This window comes from Pongo pygmaeus, chromosome 19 (assembly GCF_028885625.2).
Source record: "Pongo pygmaeus isolate AG05252 chromosome 19, NHGRI_mPonPyg2-v2.0_pri, whole genome shotgun sequence".
Classification (NCBI taxonomy): domain Eukaryota; kingdom Metazoa; phylum Chordata; class Mammalia; order Primates; family Hominidae; genus Pongo; species Pongo pygmaeus.
Genome location: NC_072392.2, coordinates 7954389 through 7960835, shown reverse-complemented (window position 1 = coordinate 7960835; position 6447 = coordinate 7954389).

The window sequence follows — 6447 nt, the reverse complement described above, 5'->3', positions numbered from 1 at the left end:
TGGACTGAGTGAGAAATAAACTTGTTGGGTGAAGCCACTGGAATTTGGGGGTTGTTACTGTGGTATAGTCTAGTTGATCCTGGCCACATGGCTGGTGATATGGGGAGTCTGATTTTCTCCCTTCCAGCCCCACAGCCCTTAAACATAGAGATCTGTGCAGCCCTCAAGTCAGTCTCCCCGGTCTTCTCAATCCACAGCCGCCCAACACCCTGGTTTTCTGCTTCCCCAGACCTCAGATCCAGTCCACCTTCCTTCCTTCCGCTGCCATCTGAGTCAAATTCTGTGCCTGACCCAACCCTGGAGATGGCCTCTCTCTGGCGGGATCACAGTGTCTTTGGACAATGACAGAGTAACTGCTCCCCCATCCCTGTGGTGCCCGTGGTAGGGGGATCAGATGGTTTTAGTGTCAGCATAACCAGCGACCCACCCAGAGCTTCACGTGGCTGGGGGCTTTGCAGGCTGCAGTGTGTCTCAGCCCCAGTGCAGACCATGGTCAGTGTTCGTTCCTGGAGTCAGTGGGGATCCACAGGCTGCCTTGGCTGGGGCTGCCATCATCTAAGAAAACAAATCATCTAAGAATCCAAGAAATATCTTAAATCATCTAAGAAATATATGGCCAGGCGCGGTGGTGCACGCCTGTAATCCCAGCACTTTGGGAGGCTGAGGCGGGTGGATCAGGAGGTCAAGAGAGCTAGACCATCCTGGCCAACATGGTGAAATCCTGTCTCTACTAAAAATACAAAAATTAGCTGGGTGTGGTGGTGTGCGCCTGTAGTTCCGGACGCTGAGGCAGGAGAATTGCTTGAACCTGGGAAGCAAAGGTTGCAGTGAGCCGAGATCGTGCCACTGCACTCCAGCCTGGTGACAGAGTGAGACTCCATCTCAAAAAAAAAAAGAAAAAAGAAAAGAAAACAACATGTGTTTTCAGTACAACCGTAGCTCCACGAAGAGCTCCACACCTAACCACATTTTCTCCCTAACTAAATTGCCATCCCAAAGCCCTGGCATATTGAAATTCTGGGGCGGCCAACTGTCCCATTACATCCCAGCCCAAGAATCTTCTCTGTTGTCAACCAAACCCCTTCTCCCTTTGCTCGTGTGTGTGTGTGTGTGTGTGTGTGTGTGTGGTGGGGAAGGCTGTCTTTGGCTGTTGGATTTTCACTTTCTGCATCTGTGATCCTTGGAGAAGAGGATCTTCATACCATTGTGCATAAAGAGGTGTGTTTGCGGATATCTCACATGCAGATTGCAACCTAAGGACTTATCCCAAATCACTAGTTTTGTTCACTGTAGAACAAATCAAAGGACTAAGAAATGCTCAGGGGCGCCCCTTTGTGGCCACCAGGGGTGAGGGTGAGGCTGAGGCTAGGTGCGCAGTGCAGTCCCCTTTGACCTTGCGCCCGGCTGCCAAGCATTTTAAATAGAGCTATGTATTTGTTTTATTTATTTATGTATTTATGTATTTATTTATTTATTATTCTTTGAGGCGGATTTTCGCTCTTGTTGCCCAGACTGGAGTACAATGGCGCGATCTCTGCTCACCGCAACCTCCGCCTCCCGGGTTCAAGCGATTCTCCTGCCTCAGCCTCCCAAGTAGCTGGGATTACAGGCATGCACCACCATACCACCCCGGCTAATTTTGTATTTTTAGTAGAGACGGGGTTTCTCCATGTTGGTCAGGCTGGTCTCGAACTCCCGACCTCAGGTGATCCGCCCACCTCGGCCTCCCAAAGTGTAGGATTACAGGCGTGAGCCACCGCGCCCGGCCTGTTTCATATTTTAAAATCGTGTACGCAAAGGATCTGATTTAATGACAGAGACGTGATAGCTCCTCAGTAAGTGACAGCTGCCAGTATTATTGTTGGGTGTGCAGTGCAGGCCCCTTTGACCCTGGGATTAGAAGCAGCAGCGAAAAGGGCATGGGCATGCTCAGGCGCCATGTCCCCCAAGAGGATGAACACTCCTTGGCCCTCCACAAAGGCAGCATTAGTAGGCATGCCTATCCTGAAAAATGCTCCTGAGCCGGAGAGGGAGGGACCAGGGCGGGTCATTGGAATCTGGTTTTCCAGAAAGGCAGCTTGGAAAGAGATTTATTGGGCAGACACACCTGGTATACTTAGGATGTCCTGCCCTGACTCTGGGGACAGGACATGGGGAGGAGGCTCACATCAAGCCTCTGGAGCCCTGTGAGGTCAGGAGCTCCCCACAGCTTGCACTCTACCCTCCACTGTTTTTTGGTCAGTCTAAAAGGTCAACTGATATAATGGGAAGCACACCAGCCTCCTTCCCCAGATGACCTTGAGCAAGTCCCTCTGCCTCAGTGGTCCCAACCTGTCAGATACATGAGTGGGACAATAAGATTTGAAAAGCCCTTTCCAGTGTTGACATCCTAGCATCGCTTTGCTTCGTGGCTCTTCTCTGCCTAGATGCCGTTCTAGATTTTGGGGGAGCAGCTGTGAGCTCCCCAGGCACAACCCCTTCTTTCACAGTTTATGGGTGCTGGAGAGACAGACAATAAACGCATCAATAAACAGATAAAGATCCTTTTGGGCGGTGGCAAGTGCAGCTGGAGATACCACCAGGTGGCAAGGTAGCACGATGGAGGGCAGAGGGCGGGGAAACATGAGGGACGGTGGTCAGGGAGGGACTCTGAGGAGGTGACACTGGAGTTGAGACCTGGATGACATGAACAACACACGCTTAGGGTCGGGTGCGGTGGCTCACATCTGTAATCCCAGCACTTTGGGAGGCTGAGACAGGCGAATTGCTTGACCTCAGGAGTTTGAGACCAGCCCCAGCAACATGGCAAAATCCCATCTCTACCAAAAGATACAAAAAATTAGCCAGGCGGACTACGCCTGTGGTCCCAGCTACTCGGGAGACCAAGGTGGGAGGATCGCTTGAGCCTGAGAGGCAGAGGTCGCAGTGAGCTGAGATTGCGCCACTGCACTCCAGCCTAGGTGACAGAGTGAGACACCGTCAAACAAACAAACAAACAAAAACACTCTTGAAACAGTTTGAACAGCTTGGTTGAAACAGCTTGAACAGCTTGGGGGAAGGGTATTACAAACCCAGGAATGGCAAATGCAAGGGTCCTGAAGGACACATGTTCTGGGTACAGCGAGAAGGCCAGAGTGGCTGGAAAAAGGTGTCGGGAAGGCATGGTCTTATAGCCATGATAAGTCCTTGGGTTCGTTTCTTTTCTTTCTTTTTTTTTTTTTGAGACGGAGTCTCTATTGCCCAAGCTGGAGTGCAGTGGCGCTATCTCGGCTTACTGCAATCTCCACCTCCCCTGTTCAAGCGATTCTTCCGTCTCAGCCTCCTGAGTAGCTGGGATTACAGGCGCGTGCCACAACGCCTGGCTAATTTTTGTATTTTTAGTAGAGACGGGATTTTACCATGTTGGTCAGGCTGGTCTCGAACTCCCGATCTCATGATCCGCCTGCGTTGGCCTCCCAAAGTGCTGGGATTACGGGCATGAGCCACCGCGCCTGGCCCTTGGATTCATTTCTACGGACAACCCCATTTTAAGCTCTGGTGAACTTTAAGCAGGGGAGTGGCCTGATTTGATTTTTCTTTCTCTGTGTCTTAGGAGAGTGGGTCCCCAGGAGTTAGTTGCTCCTTGCCTTGCAGGGCTTGGGGTGGGGTCAGGCACGGGGTATACCCCAGCAGTGAGAACTCAGCTTCCTGTGTGGGTGGCCCCTAGTTAGCAACCCCAGTGAGTGTGAATCCTTCCCAGGAACTGCTCCTCCTCACCGGGTCCCGCCCCTGGTCCAGGAGAACCAGTTCTTCAGCCCAATGAGCACCTATCAAGAGTCACGCGTCTACGTTTTGGTCATAGATGGGGAGTGCCCCATCTATGTCCTCATGCCTGATCCCGTCCCTGTCCCTGCCCCAGCCACATTCACATTGTCAGCATCACTGCCTCCATCTCTGTCTCCCTCAGGAACCTAATTCCCACTCCAGACTGGAGCCCTGAGCAAACCCAGGGCCACCCTGGGATTTGGGTTGGAGGAGACCTATTGGTAGCAGGCTATGACTCAGTTTGCCCAGTCCACTGCCCTGCCTCTCACCAAGCCTCAGCAGCCCCCAGGGCACACAGGGCAAAGGGGAGAGATTAGAAAAAGGAGGCTGGGAGAATTTGCATGGAATTTGCATCTTAAGATTTGCATCTTCAGGCTTCCAGCATCCTCCAAGAGTCATCAAGGTGGTTGAGGAGAGAGATCCCAGGAGGGAGATCCAGCTGGACGGCTTCTGTCTGCAGCCCAGGACAGCCAGCCCTGCCACCCAGAGCTGGGCACAACCCTCATCCTCAGCCTTCTCCCCTCTCCTCCCTCCCTCCCCACCCAACCCCTTTCCCTCCCCTACACCACGCCTTGCCCCTTTTCTCACCCTGAGCCCAAGTCAGCTCTCTTCGGATCTTCACCATAACTCCAAAGCCATCACCGATTCAATCCCCAGCCCTGACCTTGTCCTTGTCATTAACCCATTCAGCTATGTTTTCAGTGTCTCCCAGGTACCAAGTATGACGGTAGGAGATGGTGACAAAACCAAAAAAAATTATGGACTAATTTATTAGAGAAAACAGACATCAATCAAAGATGTTAGCTATAGTGCTGTGAGAGCCACGTATAGTGAAATTTGGCCTTCCTGGAAAAAGCAATTATTGAGCTAAGATCAGGAGGAAGAGGAAACGTGACCTCAGTTCGAGAGGTAGAGAGGGAACAGCGTGTGCCAAGGCCCTGGGGTGGCGACGAGCTGACTTCACTTCCTTCAGGTCTTTACTCAAAAGTCTTCTTCCCAAGGAGCCCTCCTTGGCTACTCAGTATCTAAAATTTGCTCCTTTTTTTTTTTTTTTTTTTTTTTCTGAGACGGATTTTCACTCTTGTTGCCCAGGCTTGATTGCAATGGCATGACCTTGGCTCACTGCAACCTCCGCTTCCTGGGTTCAAGCTATTCTCCTGCCTCATCCTCCTGAGTAGCTGGGATTATAGGTATGTGCCACCATATCCAGCTAATTTTGCATTTTTAGTAGAGACGGGGTTTCTCCATGTTGGTCAGGCTGGTCCCAAACTCCTGACCTCAGGTGATCCGCCCGCCTCAGCCTCCCTAAGTGCTGGGATTATAGGCATGAGCCACCGCGCCTGGCACTCCTCTATCTTTTATATTATCCTCCCCTGTTCTCTCTTTTCTCTTCAGCACTTATTACTATTTAACATACTATTTAATGTATTTGGTTACTAGGTAATATTGTCTGCTTCCCTCACTCGAAGGCAAGCTCCATGGGTGCAGGGGTTTGCTTTGATCGCATTGTATTTTCAGGACCTGACACAGCGCTGAACACACAGTAGGGGCTCGGCCAGTGTCTGCTGATGAATGAATGAAAGGCACGTGGTCCCAGACAGAAGTGAGCAAAGGGGAATGTGAGGGGTGAAGCCAATCAGGCAGGCCGTGGGGGCCATGGGAGGGGATGGTGTCACTGTCCCAAAGGTAAAGAGGAGCCACTGCCAGGCTTGATCAGGGTTGGGAGGAGGGAGCATAGAGAGTGATGTGGACAGATTTGGGTCTGGAAAAGATCATTTCAATCCCCAACTCCAGCCACATCTGTGTCCCTAACCTAAACCTGAATTGCAGTTTCGACCCCATTCCACATCCGATCTGGAACCTACTGGAACCTTCTCTTTGTCTCACAATCCCAGCCCCCTCTGACCCTAACTTGGCCTGGGCATTGAATGACCTTCCTTTGATGGTGATGGAAGCGTGCCATCAGGGAGGAAAGCAGGGCTGTGCTTCCTGGTTGACAGGAGCTGCTCCTGGGAGGCGAAAGGAAAGAGGACAGGTCCAGAAAAAGGGAATAGGAATGTGCCTGCCTCCTCACTCTCCCTGGGTCCCAAATCCTATCTTTGGATTGTCTATCTCAGACTCTCTCATAATTGCTCTTCACCTTACTCCTAACACCTTCTCCCTATCCTGCGGCTGACTTCTGTGATTCTATCAGCAACTAGTTCCCAATCCCAACCTCCCAGACTTATTTTCTTCAGAGCACTTAGTATCCAAAATTATAGTGAACAAATTCTTGTTTACTGTTTCCTTCACTTCTTTCCCAGCTATTCCATAAGCTCCATGTATGTTTCATTTCTTCTCTGCGTCTGCAGTGCCTAGAACGCCGTGCACCGTCCTTACTACATATCTGAGGGAGGGAGGGAGGAACGACCTGGTTCCCAACAAACCCAGTTCCACTGGAGCTCAGCCCTGCCTCCAGCCCTCTTCCTAGCTTCATTCTTTTTTGGGAGGGAAGTGAGGGTATGTACTTTATGAATTAAAGGATAACACATTATGAAATGAATGAAGTACCCTAGACGCCCCTCAGATCAAGATAAGAACACCTCCAGCAGCCTATATGGCCTCCCTCTGCCAGAGATACTCACCAGTAGGGGTTGTCTGAGA